This window comes from Lepisosteus platostomus, unplaced genomic scaffold, assembly GCF_059453375.1.
Source record: "Lepisosteus platostomus isolate fLepPlt1 unplaced genomic scaffold, fLepPlt1.hap1 Scaffold_57_H1, whole genome shotgun sequence".
Lineage (NCBI taxonomy): Eukaryota > Metazoa > Chordata > Actinopteri > Semionotiformes > Lepisosteidae > Lepisosteus > Lepisosteus platostomus.
In genome coordinates this window covers 234288-251716 of record NW_028291674.1, presented here as the reverse complement: position 1 = coordinate 251716, position 17429 = coordinate 234288, and the positions used below count along the sequence as shown (strand labels likewise).

General features: G+C 41.4%; 1 long non-coding RNA gene across 1 annotated transcript; it reads right to left on the bottom strand.

The window, feature by feature from the left end:
- Window positions 1-15662: 15662 nt before the first annotated feature.
- Window positions 15663-17177, bottom strand: LOC148632902 (uncharacterized). Its single transcript, XR_015934159.1, has 2 exons — window positions 16493-17177; window positions 15663-16141 (listed from the first exon to the last, which is right to left on the bottom strand). It is a non-coding gene; the product is annotated as an uncharacterized LOC148632902 (long non-coding RNA).
- Between the last annotated feature and the right edge of the window lie 252 nt (window positions 17178-17429).

Below are 17429 nucleotides of genomic sequence, written 5' to 3'. Positions count from 1 at the left end.
GGAGCAGCCGGGGCCGGAGCCGGCCGATAGTGGGGCGTCCGTGGATCGCCAGCCGTCACCGCGGCGCAGCGGCCGCTCACGCAGGGTTCCGCAGCAGTTGGCCGAATACGAGTACAGCCTGAGGGGGGTGTTCGACGTCGGCGAGACGCCAGACGCTTCAGGTGGGGGCAGTGTAACGCCCTCGCCTGGTGGTGAGGAGGAAGCGCCCCTAGGCGCTCGTAGTACCGCTGGGCATGCTGGGAGTGGTAGCCGGGAAGAGTCTGAGGGTCAGCACGATGACCAGCGGCTGACCCTACCTGTGTAAATAATGTCCTAGTAATTCTAGTGCCCTGTGTAGTCCTGTAAAAGTAGAGTGTGTTGTTAGGTAATTACCACCCTAAATGTGTGTACGTGTTCGTCAGTCTCCTCATGTGTGTGTAGATCCTGTGTTTGGTTTTGGTGTGGTTGTAAAATAAAGCCAGTGCTTGGTTAATCGCGTCTCCACTGTTCTTTAGTTCTGAAAAAGAACCTGCAAAACGCTACAATATACAGTACATAAAGGGTATGAATAGGTGTGAGCTTTTACTGTATATTTAATATTTTATCTGACCCACTTGTAGAAACCGCCTACTCAGATTTATTTAAGTGGTCTGCCACAAGACAGAAAAATATAATGACACCCTGTTACATTAACTGTAAAATAAACGCCGTAACTGCGGCCATATGAAAATTTGGATAAAGATTATACAAACATCCTAAGGAGCTCTATGACATATGAGCGTCGTAATAATGGTTGGTGACCTGACGTAACAGTGCTCCCTGAATTACGTGATCTGTATATACCCAAATACAGATATATCACATAGGGAGATGCAGTCAAACATTGCATTGCTATCGTCGTGGTGAACTATTTCTCCGCTGTTTAAAACTTGTTTGGTAAGTGTCATCAAATATGCTTGTCAATTTGTAGCGAAATCGATATACTGTATCATAATCCTTCAGCTATCTATAATGTAGTGAAACGGCTAATTAATATTGATAAATTCCCTTATTCACAGTGACTTTTGCTCAAACCCCTGTTGCATAATGGGTTAATTTTATATAAAAAAACATTTATATCATAGATATAATACAAGCTTTGAAATGAAATAGCACATTTCCAGGTTTCAGTTAAACATTTTTAAAAAAGCTCATGACTTTAAGCATTCTGAACATTGAGAATGTTATTTGGGAAACAAATGTTTATTATAATGTTTATGTTTAGGATCTGTCTCCTACTGAGTCAGCATGCAGCATTCAACACCATTAGGTTTAATATTAAAAAGTTGTGTATTTCCTGAATTGTTTTTTTTTATTCTTTTCTATTAGACCATACTAGACTGTGCAGGATATCATTTATTTGCCATTTTTGCCTTTTCCAGATACCTGGGAAACAAAGCTCATATCTCATTTGCCAATGGAGCCCAGTCCTAAGCCTGGTGCTCTGTCCCCCTCCCCGAAGGACACAGACTCGAATCGACCCGCGCCCTTAAGGCAACAGGATCTGATCTCCACGTACTGCCCGCCTCCCAAGATACAGCTTCTGAAGGACACCTTCCAAGAGAAACTGATGCAGGAAAAGGAGAAAAAAATGATCGCCATGTACAATCGCCGGCAGGAGGCAGCTCTACAGAAGATGAGAAAATGTTTCCAATATGTCAAATACGCTGCGGAGAAGAAGATGGGGAACAGCTATCGCTTCCAAGCCCAACAGGGCCCCGAGAAGAACATTGTGGGGTATGATCGGTCTTACCCCCTGAAGCCTATGGGTAACAGGAAAGTCTCCGGCCCTGGTGAGGTTCGGGCTGTGGACCGCCCGGATGCACAGAGTGATTCCTTGTTTGCCCCCACCCCGCCTCAGGATGGTCATGAGAGGCCCTGCGAGAGGCCGGGCAGGAGGGGCTCAAGAGTACGCAAACCTAAGGACAGGACTGTCCTCCCCATGGTGGCGACCCCTCCAGGGCAATGCCCTTCTCATGCCAATGGGAAGGAGCACTTTAAGTTGCAAGAGGAGCTACGAAAAGTGGCCGAGGCAGAGGCCGTGCTGAAGGAGGAGCATCGCCGGAGGGAGGCCAGCCTGCAGGATGAGATGCGCCGGAAGGAGGCCATGATGAAGGACGAGATTCGCCAGAAGGAGGCCATGATGCAGGCGAAGCTCTTCAGAGCTCAGGAGGAGCTGAGGATGGTTCCGAGAGAGATGGAAGACTCCAGAGAGGTGGCCGGAAGGGAAAATAGAGGCGAGGCAGAGCGAGCTTTGCCCCAGAGGACCATGGGCCAACCACCGCTCTAAGGCCGTGCCTCTTCTGACCTGCAGAATGGAGAAGCAAAAAGCCTTCACTCCAAGGAAAGCCCTTCCTATCAGAGGAGACAACCTTGATTATGGTTCTCCAATGGAAGGTGGCGGATGCGCAGAATCGCACTTTCCCTCTGCGCTTTCCCATCAGGAGAGACGTCAAGTGAGCCCTTGCAGCCGTGGGCTAGAAGACGTCCCCTGTGGAAGGAGAAAGTATCTCAAGAAAGCAAGGCTCCCTGAAAGCGACGTGTCAGCGGCACAGGCCGCGCAGGGCCACTTCAGAAATAACACCACATGTCTGGATGAACGAACTCTGTCAGTGGAAAACAGATATTTGTCCCCTACAAGTCTGATGTGCCCTACCGCTGAGCAATTTCCATATGAGAATAGCCAGAGTGGAAACCCTCAGCTGGTGCCCTGTGAACTGTGTCACGGGAAGTTTGCTGTAGAGAGGCTGGAGAAACACAGCAAGATCTGCAAGAAGCTTCAGAATTCAAAGAGGAAGGTTTTTGACTCTTTCAAGCACAGGGCCAAGGGAACAGAACTGGAGACATACATCCATAAGAAGAAGGTTAAACCGCCAATCGTGGTAAGGAGAAAAAAGCTTCCCTTTTTTTCTCCTAGAGTCAGACTCAGCTTATAAATCAATGTAAACAATAAATAAGTGTTTTATGAAGTACTCTTCTGAAAAACTGCCGCAAAGGCACATTTGCCAGACAGAATAAATGTGTCTTAGTGACTTCTGAATTCTGTTGTAAAAATCTACATATCAAGCAAATAGCACTCACAGGAAACAAAACCATAACTACGTAAATTGTACTCTCTACCCAATGACCTGAAAGGTAGCCCCAGAAAGCTACGTTATTACTGTATTGATATTTTCTTGCCTTGTGAATGGTTTGCGACCAGACTGTGTACGCAGTGCTAGTCTGGACTTTTTCTGGAAGCTGTTTTATTGGTTTCATTTCCTGTTCCCAGCTGAGAAAGAACAACTGGAGGCAGAAGCACGAGGATTTCATTCGGAGCATCAAACAGGCCAGGGAGGTGCAGCAGGTGATCACGCAAGGAGGGAAAGTTGTGAACCTGCCCCAGCCCCCCGCGAATCCAAACCCCGACTACGTGCCCTGCCCTCACTGCGGCCGGCGCTTTGCCCCCAGGCCGGCACAGAGGCACTTCCCCAAGTGTCAGCACATCAGGAGCCGCCCTCCTCCTCCTCCTCGCAGATGAAAACTGATGTGAAGAAGAGCAAAAGAGTCATGATCTTGGCTCACGACTCACGTCCTGCTTTTTCTTTTTAGAAACACATTTAGCACAGTTCATCCGTATGATGATGAAAAAAAAATGTTACCTTATTTTAATTAAATGATTTTTTTTTGGTGGACTGGTGTTTGCGTAGCTGTGGTTATTTCAGTTTTTCTCTTATCATTCATACACCTTGACCTCCTAAAAATAATTTTTCAACCTGGAACGTACAATTAGCAGGCAATAGAACAGGTCACATTGGTCTTGGAACCATCAAAAAGCAGTATTCACACATTCTCGGCATCAATTTTCCTTAAAAACAACTGAAAAAGCAAGGTAAAGAGTGATTGATTTTTTTAATGAAAGTTATTTGATTTAATTTATTTAATTTTCATAATATTTGAAATATGTTGGGATTAATGTGACTCAATATTATCTGCAGCTCTTACACTCCAGGCACCTGATAAAGTGGAACGCAGTGACTTTGCCTTACATGGCGCTCAGCTCTTCCTCAATCCCAGCAGAAGCACCAGCAGAAGCAGCAGCCTCCGGGTCCTGCCTCATGCACAGCTTAAAATGCAACACCAAGTAATACAACAAACAACAGGGAAAACCATTCACGATCAGACACATCCGTTGATTGCTGGCTCTCAGTAAAGGGACATTGCATCATTACATCACAAAATAGACTACATTTCAAGGTTAAAGAATTACCATGTTCTGCGATTCAGAACGAGGCAGCAAAACTTCCTATAATCTGTTGTGGCCCTATGACATTGTAAAGGAGCAGGCTTGTGAATACATGTCGTTTAATCCAATGGAAATATAACTCTCAACTTTTTTACGTTTTTGCCAATAAATAATACTACATTGTTAACTCTGCATAAAGAACCTTGGAATGGAACGTTTTTTGCAGTGAAATGTTTGCTGCATAACCTATACCCTTTCTCTCCTACATCACATTGCATTAGTCATTACAGTGATTAGTGAGCAGGAAGGGCTGCATCACATCGCAATTTGAGTGGAACTTGAATGCGAATTTGTTACAACATGGCGTAACTTACAGTCCTTTCACAAAATTCATAATTTTGTGCTCAATTTTGAGTTTGTAAAGTTTTTCTAAAATGTCAATGATTTTATTTTGTGACTGAAATTAAATAATTTTGTGTCTGCAAAATTGGGACTGTAGTTCCACCTTAACCTACTAGTACTGTATGTCTTTGGACTGTGGGAAGAAACTGGAGCACCTGGAAGAAATCCACACAAATGAAGGGAGAACATACAATTCCATCCAGACTGCACCCCAGGAATTGAACCCAGGACCCCAGCTCTGTGAACCACAGTGCCAGCTCATTGCTATAGTCACTATAATTAATCTCAAAACTCATTTGCAAATGAGCAGCCTGGGATCCAAAAGGATCAAGACAAGGATCCAAACAAAGCACTATCCCAAAGCTTGGCTTTGTACCGTATATAATACAGGGCTTGATGCAGAAGGCAGATAATCAAAGTCCATGCAATAATTGCTAAGGGAAAGTGACTTTGTGTTCTTGGAGGGAAGTCACTCAACACGGAGCTGTGTTAGTGAAATGATTGTTCTGATGTACGGCTGATGTCCAAACACTGAAAACATGATTGTGTATGCAATCGCACTCCTGAGCTCCATTGGGTATGGTTAAAATAACTTTTTATAGTTCATCACATTCAAAGTGTGTGTACTTGATGAAAGTGTAACACGCATTTGGAGGAGTTATTCAGGATTTTCTTTCATTCAACTATTTCAAGACCCATTATTTTCAGATGTTGTAGTATACGTGAATAATGAAAGGCCTTCATATTACACAATGAAGGAATGACTTCGCAGGTGTGAAGAATAAAAGATTAATTCAGCTCACTTTGGGGAGTTTCACAATGGCCCTCCTTATAGAAATGTGGGTTTGATTAAAGGAGTGAAGAAAAAGCACTGAATAATATTTGCTTCTGTAAACGTAATCATCTCAAAATATGGTTGGCAGAAGGAATAGATTACAACGGCACTGTATTGGCGATTAGTCCTATTGCTAGAATATTGAAACAACAAGGAGTCCGCGGAGTCAAGCAATGCTGAATAAACAAGTACCTGAAATTCAATAGGATTTTGTGTATTGATTACAAATAGGTGTGGAATTCTCATGTACAGTGGTATTCATGGATTCCTTACACAAGCAGCAGTTGTTATGATGCTTTCGTAATCTGAATATAAATCTGTTATCTACTTAAAACTGTAATTATTGAATAGATTAATGTCTTTGAAATGCTTCATTAACTGGGCAGTTTCCATGTTTGGAAATGTTTTTATTTTGATTGCTGATTGCTAGATACTGTATGTTTAATAGGCATGCTGTTAATATTTTCTACAAGAGACAAATAAGACAGTTATGCTGTAGTAAGTTCTATATATGTTATATAACATAAGTTATATTTTGTTCTGAGGTCAATTTGAATCTCATACTAAATAACTGGTGTCCTTTTATCTGAGAAACACTACCTGATTGATCACCTGATGCCTAGAAATTAGCATGCACAGTAGCCCAGCGTTTAGCATTGCTAGCTCACAGTGCTGAGGCCCTGGGTACACTTCTGGACCTGGGGTGCTATCTGTATGGAGCTTGTATGTTCTCCCCATGTTTGCATGAGTTTGCTTTGGGTGCTCCGGCTTCCTCCCACAGTTCAAAGAACTACTGGTAGGTTAATTGGCTTCTGGGATAATTGGTGAGTGTCTGTGTCTTCCCTGCATTGGACTACCATCCAGTCCCAGGTATCTCCTGCTTATTACTTTCTGAGGCTCTGGCTCCCCCGTGCCCCGCGACCCCCTGACCCCCTGACCCTGAATTGGATGAAGCGGTTAGAAAATGGGTGGTTTCTGTTATGCTCTGGTCATGCTCTGCCATAGCAACAACTTGTAAAAAATGCAGATGCTAGGATTTAACTCAAAGAAGGAGCTCAGATCACTGTGTTGGCATCACTGTACAGGTGTCCGGTGTGTTTTAGAACATATGTTAAAATCTTATTTACTAACTTCTAGACTTTTTACCCCCCATATCAGTCTGCAGGTGCACAGTGGTCTGTGGACACCCTCCTTGCTCTGTCGTAAAACAGGAAATAAAAAGCAACTGGTTTTGACTTTAATGCACTGAGACTGTGGAACTCACAGAACTCTCTTGTCAGAAAGGCAGCTTCTAACAGCTTTTAAGTGAAGACTAAGAACACTTTTCTATTTTATTAAAATAGATGATATATGTTTTGTTTAAATATATGTTATAAATGTTAAAACGACAGCTCGTATAAGCTTGTATTTTTACCTTTCGATCATTTTTATAATTGCTTTGAGTTGCTTTTAACATGATAAACAGTACAAAATATGAGGTGTTGAACTTGTCAAAAGTTTTAAAGCGCTTTATGACGTAAAGTGTGATGACAGTCCTTGGCGGTCTATGTAACAATTCTTCTTGAAGTAGGTCATCGGGCCAACAGTATACAAACATTACAGCTCAAGTGCTTTTGTATCTGAACGCTTTTAGGTAAGTTATTTAGCAGCTGCGGTATTAATAATGATTTTAATGGCAAATTCAATTGCTGGTAAAATAAAAATGGCGGATAACTTTCTTTCTAGCTTCGTGAAGCGGTCGCGCTATATTATACATATATACCATAATAAGAAACATAATATGTACAGTAGAATTTTTCACTTTAAGCTGGCATTATCCAGAACCGGGTCAGGGAACGGACCCGGACCGTGCAGTGTGGTCCGTCGGCCTTCTAAAGATGTTTAGGAGATCGAGGCGCCCTTGGATTTGATTAGAAACTTGCATAATGTCTTAACTTGACCCCATTATCTTAAAAAAAAACGGCCAGGCCAAGACCAAAGCATGAAGGCTGCGAGGATCGGGGGACTCTCATTTTTGGTCACAGCGTACAGTAGTAGATCAGTAACCTCTGTTTATCGTGATAACCTTTAATTATTTTCCAGTACTTTTTTAAATGATAAAACACATTGTCTCGCCAGTTTTGCTAAAGATACGGTTTTAGTGTTTACGCATAAATTTGTAAGCCGTAGGTTTAAATCTCGTGGTCTTATTTTCTGCATTTTCATCGTAAGGGAAGGCGCTCGTTTGCGATTTACGCGCTGAATATTGTAAGCAGAGGAGCCTTAAGGCACAGCCTCGCCTTAACACCATCGTTTGCATTGTCATTGTCATCCAGAAAAGCAGTCGTAAGAAAATGAATCTGTGGCGGCTCCGAACATTAAAAAAACTATATCTAGACTGCAAATTTATCCCAATCTTACTATCAACACGTTTTAAGACCCCTCTCCTTTCCACCGGTATACAAGCTAAGAGAGAAATATTGGAAATCCCATCTGAAGTAGCCCTCGTCTCACCTTCGGAGCTGTGAGCGATGGGGATCATAATTAAAAGGGGTACAGTTACTTTGAAAATGTGTATGTGATACTTAAATTTAAATAAAATAAAAAGATAAATTATATAACACAGACTGCTATCTATGTCCATGTGTTTAAGACGTATGAATCGGTTTTAAAACAGGCACACCCCTTTACTTCTCACAAATCCAACTGGAGTCTCAGTCCGTCGTCGCGATGAATTAGGAGCTCAGATGTAGGCTAAGTGATTGCAATTTACTTATTTAAAAGAACCACTTCAAATCAAAAGGGAGACATTTTGTAATGGTAGTTATCGTATTATAGTATACGATAACTGTATACGTAGTATACGTAATTGTAGATATACAGTACATAAAGGGTATGAATAGGTGTGAGCTTTTACTGTATATTTAATATTTTATCTGACCCACTTGTAGAAACCGCCTACTCAGATTTATTTAAGTGGTCTGCCACCATAAAGACAGAAAAATATAATGACACCCTGTTACATTAACTGTAAAATAAACGCCGTAACTGCGGCCATATGAAAATTTGGATAAAGATTATACAAACATCCTAAGGAGCTCTATGACATATGAGCGTCGTAATAATGGTTGGTGACCTGACGTAACAGTGCTCCCTGAATTACGTGATCTGTATATACCCAAATACAGATATATCACATAGGGAGATGCAGTCAAACATTGCATTGCTATCGTCGTGGTGAACTATTTCTCCGCTGTTTAAAACTTGTTTGGTAAGTGTCATCAAATATGCTTGTCAATTTGTAGCGAAATCGATATACTGTATCATAATCCTTCAGCTATCTATAATGTAGTGAAACGGCTAATTAATATTGATAAATTCCCTTATTCACAGTGACTTTTGCTCAAACCCCTGTTGCATAATGGGTTAATTTTATATAAAAAAACATTTATATCATAGATATAATACAAGCTTTGAAATGAAATAGCACATTTCCAGGTTTCAGTTAAACATTTTTAAAAAAGCTCATGACTTTAAGCATTCTGAACATTGAGAATGTTATTTGGGAAACAAATGTTTATTATAATGTTTATGTTTAGGATCTGTCTCCTACTGAGTCAGCATGCAGCATTCAACACCATTAGGTTTAATATTAAAAAGTTGTGTATTTCCTGAATTGTTTTTTTTTATTCTTTTCTATTAGACCATACTAGACTGTGCAGGATATCATTTATTTGCCATTTTTGCCTTTTCCAGATACCTGGGAAACAAAGCTCATATCTCATTTGCCAATGGAGCCCAGTCCTAAGCCTGGTGCTCTGTCCCCCTCCCCGAAGGACACAGACTCGAATCGACCCGCGCCCTTAAGGCAACAGGATCTGATCTCCACGTACTGCCCGCCTCCCAAGATACAGCTTCTGAAGGACACCTTCCAAGAGAAACTGATGCAGGAAAAGGAGAAAAAAATGATCGCCATGTACAATCGGCGGCAGGAGGCAGCTCTACAGAAGATGAGAAAATGTTTCCAATATGTCAAATACGCTGCGGAGAAGAAGATGGGGAACAGCTATCGCTTCCAAGCCCAACAGGGCCCCGAGAAGAACATTGTGGGGTATGATCGGTCTTACCCCCTGAAGCCTATGGGTAACAGGAAAGTCTCCGGCCCTGGTGAGGTTCGGGCTGTGGACCGCCCGGACGCACAGAGTGATTCCTTGTTTGCCCCCACCCCGCCTCAGGATGGTCATGAGAGGCCCTGCGAGAGGCCGGGCAGGAGGGGCTCAAGAGTACGCAAACCTAAGGACAGGACTGTCCTCCCCATGGTGGCGACCCCTCCAGGGCAATGCCCTTCTCATGCCAATGGGAAGGAGCACTTTCAGTTGCAAGAGGAGCTACGAAAAGTGGCCGAGGCAGAGGCCGCGCTGAAGGAGGAGCATCGCCGGAGGGAGGCCAGCCTGCAGGATGAGATGCGCGGGAAGGAGGCCATGATGAAGGACGAGATTCGCCAGAAGGAGGCCATGATGCAGGCGAAACTCTTCAGAGCTCAGGAGGAGCTGAGGATGGTTCCGAGAGAGATGGAAGACTCCAGAGAGGTGGCCGGAAGGGAAAATAGAGGCGAGGCAGAGCGAGCTTTGCCCCAGAGGACCATGGGCCAACCACCGCTCTAAGGCCGTGCCTCTTCTGACCTGCAGAATGGAGAAGCAAAAAGCCTTCACTCCAAGGAAAGCCCTTCCTATCAGAGGAGACAACCTTGATTATGGTTCTCCAATGGAAGGTGGCGGATGCGCAGAATCGCACTTTCCCTCTGCGCTTTCCCATCAGGAGAGACGTCAAGTGAGCCCTTGCAGCCGTGGGCTAGAAGACGTCCCCTGTGGAAGGAGAAAGTATCTCAAGAAAGCAAGGCTCCCTGAAAGCGACGTGTCAGCGGCACAGGCCGCGCAGGGCCACTTCAGAAATAACACCACATGTCTGGATGAACAAACTCTGTCAGTGGAAAACAGATATTTGTTCCCTACAAGTCTGATGTGCCCTACCGCTGAGCAATTTCCATATGAGAATAGCCAGAGTGGAAACCCTCAGCTGGTGCCCTGTGAACTGTGTCACGGGAAGTTTGCTGTAGAGAGGCTGGAGAAACACAGCAAGATCTGCAAGAAGGTTCAGAATTCAAAGAGGAAGGTTTTTGACTCTTTCAAGCACAGGGCCAAGGGAACAGAACTGGAGACATACATCCATAAGAAGAAGGTTAAACCGCCAATCGTGGTAAGGGCTATCCTTAAACTCTTTCCAAGCTTCCCTTTTTTTCTCCTAGAGTCAGACTCAGCTTATAAATCAATGTAAACAATAAATGTTTTATGAAGTACTCTTCTGAAAAACTGCCGCAAAGGCACATTTGCCAGACAGAATAAATGTGTCTTAGTGACTTCTGAATTCTGTTGTAAAAATCTACATATCAAGCAAATAGCACTCACAGGAAACAAAACCATAACTACGTAAATTGTACTCTCTACCCAATGACCTGAAAGGTAGCCCCAGAAAGCTACGTTATTACTGTATTGATATTTTCTTGCCTTGTGAATGGTTTGCGACCAGACTGTGTACGCAGTGCTAGTCTGGACTTTTTCTGGAAGCTGTTTTATTGGTTTCATTTCCTGTTCCCAGCTGAGAAAGAACAACTGGAGGCAGAAGCACGAGGATTTCATTCGGAGCATCAAACAGGCCAGGGAGGTGCAGCAGGTGATCACGCAAGGAGGGAAAGTTGTGAACCTGCCCCAGCCCCCCGCGAATCCAAACCCCGACTACGTGCCCTGCCCTCACTGCGGCCGGCGCTTTGCCCCCAGGCCGGCACAGAGGCACTTCCCCAAGTGTCAGCACATCAGGAGCCGCCCTCCTCCTCCTCCTCGCAGATGAAAACTGATGTGAAGAAGAGCAAAAGAGTCATGATCTTGGCTCACGACTCACGTCCTGCTTTTTCTTTTTAGAAACACATTTAGCACAGTTCATCCGTATGATGATGAAAAAAAAATGTTACCTTATTTTAATTAAATGATTTTTTTTTGGTGGACTGGTGTTTGCGTAGCTGTGGTTATTTCAGTTTTTCTCTTATCATTCATACACCTTGACCTCCTAAAAATAATTTTTCAACCTGGAACGTACAATTAGCAGGCAATAGAACAGGTCACATTGGTCTTGGAACCATCAAAAAGCAGTATTCACACATTCTCGGCATCAATTTTCCTTAAAAACAACTGAAAAAGCAAGGTAAAGAGTGATTGATTTTTTTAATGAAAGTTATTTGATTTAATTTATTTAATTTTCATAATATTTGAAATATGTTGGGATTAATGTGACTCAATATTATCTGCAGCTCTTACACTCCAGGCACCTGATAAAGTGGAACGCAGTGTCTTTGCCTTACATGGCGCTCAGCTCTTCCTCAATCCCAGCAGAAGCACCAGCAGAAGCAGCAGCCTCCGGGTCCTGCCTCATGCACAGCTTAAAATGCAACACCAAGTAATACAACAAACAACAGGGAAAACCATTCACGATCAGACACATCCGTTGATTGCTGGCTCTCAGTAAAGGGACATTGCATCATTACATCACAAAATAGACTACATTTCAAGGTTAAAGAATTACCATGTTCTGCGATTTAGAACGAGGCAGCAAAACTTCCTATAATCTGTTGTGGCCCTATGACATTGTAAAGGAGCAGGCTTGTGAATACATCTCGTTTAATCCAATGGAAATATAACTCTCAACTTTTTTACGTTTTTGCCAATAAATAATACTACATTGTTAACTCTGCATAAAGAACCTTGGAATGGAACGTTTTTTGCAGTGAAATGTTTGCTGCATAACCTATACCCTTTCTCTCCTACATCACATTGCATTAGTCATTACAGTGATTAGTGAGCAGGAAGGGCTGCATCACATCGCAATTTGAGTGGAACTTGAATGCGAATTTGTTACAACATGGCGTAACTTACAGTCCTTTCACAAAATTCATAATTTTGTGCTCAATTTTGAGTTTGTAAAGTTTTTCTAAAATGTCAATGATTTTATTTTGTGACTGAAATTAAATAATTTTGTGTCTGCAAAATTGGGACTGTAGTTCCACCTTAACCTACTAGTACTGTATGTCTTTGGACTGTGGGAAGAAACTGGAGCACCTGGAAGAAATCCACACAAATGAAGGGAGAACATACAATTCCATCCAGACTGCACCCCAGGAATTGAACCCAGGACCCCAGCTCTGTGAACCACAGTGCCAGCTCATTGCTATAGTCACTATAATTAATGTCAAAACTCATTTGCAAATGAGCAGCCTGGGATCCAAAAGGATCAAGACAAGGATCCAAACAAAGCACTATCCCAAAGCTTGGCTTTGTACCGTATATAATACAGGGCTTGATGCAGAAGGCAGATAATCAAAGTCCATGCAATAATTGCTAAGGGAAAGTGACTTTGTGTTCTTGGAGGGAAGTCACTCAACATGGAGCTGTGTTAGTGAAATGATTGTTCTGATGTACGGCTGATGTCCAAACACTGAAAACATGATTGTGTATGCAATCGCACTCCTGAGCTCCATTGGGTATGGTTAAAATAACTTTTTATAGTTCATCACATTCAAAGTGTGTGTACTTGATGAAAGTGTAACACGCATTTGGAGGAGTTATTCAGGATTTTCTTTCATTCAACTATTTCAAGACCCATTATTTTCAGATGTTGTAGTATACGTGAATAATGAAAGGCCTTCATATTACACAATGAAGGAATGACTTCGCAGGTGTGAAGAATAAAAGATTAATTCAGCTCACTTTGGGGAGTTTCACAATGGCCCTCCTTATAGAAATGTGGGTTTGATTAAAGGAGTGAAGAAAAAGCACTGAATAATATTTGCTTCTGTAAACGTAATCATCTCAAAATATGGTTGAAGAAATTGAAGAAGGTTAAACATAATCCAAAACGTATAATGTCAATTTAAGTACAACCAGAATTCTAGTGTTTATGCAATGCATCTGTGGGTTGATATGAAATATGGCCGTACTTAAACTAAACGAGGTTATCGAGAGCATATTCCGAATACGGCTTTGGCCAGTTGTACTGTGAACTGCGAGGACCGTATCTTATCCTGAACTGGCTGTGCGAATACCGTCCTCTGCTGGCAGAAGGAATAGATTACAACGGCACTGTATTGGCGATTAGTCCTATTGCTAGAATATTGAAACAACAAGGAGTCCGCGGAGTCAAGCAATGCTGAATAAACAAGTACCTGAAATTCAATAGGATTTTGTGTATTGATTACAAATAGGTGTGGAATTCTCATGTACAGTGGTATTCATGGATTCCTTACACAAGCAGCAGTTGTTATGATGCTTTCGTAATCTGAATATAAATCTGTTATCTACTTAAAACTGTAATTATTGAATAGATTAATGTCTTTGAAATGCTTCATTAACTGGGCAGTTTCCATGTTTGGAAATGTTTTTATTTTGATTGCTGATTGCTAGATACTGTATGTTTAATAGGCATGCTGTTAATATTTTCTACAAGAGCCAAATAAGACAGTTATGCTGTAGTAAGTTCTATATAAGTTATATAACATAAGTTATATTTTGTTCTGAGGTCAATTTGAATCTCATACTAAATAACTGGTGTCCTTTTATCTGAGAAACACTACCTGATTGATCACCTGATGCCTAGAAATTAGCATGCACAGTAGCCCAGCGTTTAGCATTGCTAGCTCACAGTGCTGAGGCCCTGGGTACACTTCTGGACCTGGGGTGCTATCTGTATGGAGCTTGTATGTTCTCCCCATGTTTGCATGAGTTTGCTTTGGGTGCTCCGGCTTCCTCCCACAGTTCAAAGAACTACTGGTAGGTTAATTGGCTTCTGGGATAATTGGTGAGTGTCTGTGTCTTCCCTGCATTGGACTACCATCCAGTCCCAGGTATCTCCTGCTTATTACTTTCTGAGGCTCTGGCTCCCCCGTGCCCCGCGACCCCCTGACCCCCTGACCCTGAATTGGATGAAGCGGTTAGAAAATGGGTGGTTTCTGTTATGCTCTGGTCATGCTCTGCCATAGCAACAACTTGTAAAAAATGCAGATGCTAGGATTTAACTCAAAGAAGGAGCTCAGATCACTGTGTTGGCATCACTGTACAGGTGTCCGGTGTGTTTTAGAACATATGTTAAAATCTTATTTACTAACTTCTAGACTTTTTACCCCCCATATCAGTCTGCAGGTGCACAGTGGTCTGTGGACACCCTCCTTGCTCTGTCGTAAAAGAGGAAATAAAAAGCAACTGGTTTTGACTTTAATGCACTGAGACTGTGGAACTCACAGAACTCTCTTGTCAGAAAGGCAGCTTCTAACAGCTTTTAAGTGAAGACTAAGAACACTTTTCTATTTTATTAAAATAGATTATATATGTTTTGTTTAAATATATGTTATAAATGTTAAAACGACAGCTCGTATAAGCTTGTATTTTTACCTTTCGATCATTTTTAGAATTGCTTTGAGTTGCTTTTACCATGATAAACAGTACAAAATATGAGGTGTTGAACTTGTCTAAAGTTTTAAAGCGCTTTATGACGTAAAGTGTGATGACAGTCCTTGGCGGTCTATGTAACAATTCTTCTTGAAGTAGGTCATCGGGCCAACAGTATACAAACATTACAGCTCAAGTGCTTTTGTATCTGAACGCTTTTAGGTAAGTTATTTAGCAGCTGCGGTATTAATAATGATTTTAATGGCAAATTCCCAGTGGGCAAAAGACGTATAATATACGTCTATTAAACGCATACCTTAGACGTCTAAATGTGGTCTACAATTCGTCTAGAATGAAATTCTAATATACGTCTAAAGTTATACGTCAATTATACGTCTATGTTTAGACGTTCATTATACATAAATGGTTGGAGTTCTATTATACGGATAAATTTAGAGGACTATTATACATATATGGTTGGAGTTCCGGATAACTTTAGAGGTCTATTATACGGATAACTTTAGAGGACTATTATACGTATATGGTTAGAGGTCTATTATACGTATAACTTTAGACGTCTATTATACGTATAACTTTAGACGTCTATTATACGGATAACTTTAGACGTCTATTATACGTATATGGGTAGAGGTCTATTATACATCAAAGATAGATTTTATAGGTGTAGAAACAAGTAAACCAAGCCAATGATTAGGTTTAGAAATTTATTCTGAAAATACACATTCATACCTGAAACATACGTATTTCAAATTATACATTGTATACAATCAATCAACAATCAACATATGGGCAATAATCATAAAAAACACAACTAGTCTTAAACTTCAGCTACAAATTCTGGTAACATGGCAATATACAGTATAGTAATGACAAACACAAAACTAATTACATTAACACACTAACTCAAAACCACATTTTGATTCAAATATACATTTTAAAATGTACAACTTCTATATTTCCAAGAAAAAAAATATTACAATGGAAGTTAAGACGATTTTTGTCCACTATTTGCAAACCCTGTCTAATTGTCCTAACAGTTAGAACCAAATACCTATTATTTTCAGAGTCCAGATCTCCTGGCCCCCTGCCTTGCATATGCATTCTTCAAGTAACACATTGCGTGCTCCTTTATTTCTTTTTCTGTTGATGTAGGGTGGGACTTCAGCACCGCAGCTAGGAGAAAATTATATAATATTACTTCCCAAATAAATGATGATTAATATCTTCTTTAGTATAATCTAAAAAATGAACGGTTTACTAAGCTCAAAGCTGAAATAAATGTATAAAATTTGGCTTGCATCATAGCAGTTGAGCAATAAAGTCTGTCCTAATTAAAGAGTACCCAAAGTTTGAAAGGACAACATAGAATAAGAATAAGAGAAACGGCAAAACGATTTTGTGTCATCTTCCCCATTCACACTATTTTATGTGCCATTTTTTGCTTATTCACGTACTATTTTAATCAAAATAATATTAAGAAAGATCTGTATGTATTCAGATAGTATTATTATTGTTCATACTTACTCGTCAAAAGAGGATTGCTGAGATATTTGCAGATATACTTCTACGTTTGAAAATCGTGTCCAAAATGGTGACCAACGAATACTAGCAATGCATTGTGGTATATAACCGGAAAAAATGCTGGGTTCGATATTTTCTCAACGTATGCGGTTATTAATGTTGTCGATATTATGGTTGAAATTTAACATTGATAATACATCGCGGCTATGTGCCCCCTGCTATGAGCTGATGTGCAATTTTAACGCATGCAGTTAGTAAGGATCGGTCACTGTTGTATGGTATTATATATAATGACATTATGGAATAGGATGGGGACAGGCCTGGCAACACGGGGGGAGGGGGGAATGTCGCCCCTTCAGTTTTGGGCAAAAAGATTTACCTAACTTAATTTGCGCCCTAAAAAATAGTTGTACTTTGTCAATGGTCAGACAACACTAAATGACACGAACAGTCACTCAGTCTGTTTGATGGGCAGGAGGGCTATCCGTCCAGGAACTGCACATATCAGTGTCCTTATTGAGTGTCAACATTACGATCCTGTTTGCTCAGGTGGACCGATTCCTTGCAGTAGTTTATCATTATACTTAAAATCGTTATATAACTAGGACTAGTTATAGCAGTCTGTGCTTTCTGTTGGTTTTACAACATTTTTTTCTTAACGATTCAGAACGTCCATGTAGCTGCAAAAATGAACGCTTATGGTACTTTTCGCTCCAGGCAATACAAACCGTGAGAGTGACGAAAAATGTGAAACTGAACTTCATCGCAAATACCAGATTGCTAGTCGTTATCTTCTATCATGAAGCACTAATCAATGGCATAGCTGCGAGATTTCATTTGGGTAGCTGCACCGTACAGCTCCGTTTCAACCGAAATATCACTCCCCCCTCAGAATTTCAGACGCCCCCCTACAGATTTTTCCCCGGGCACCGCGCACTGA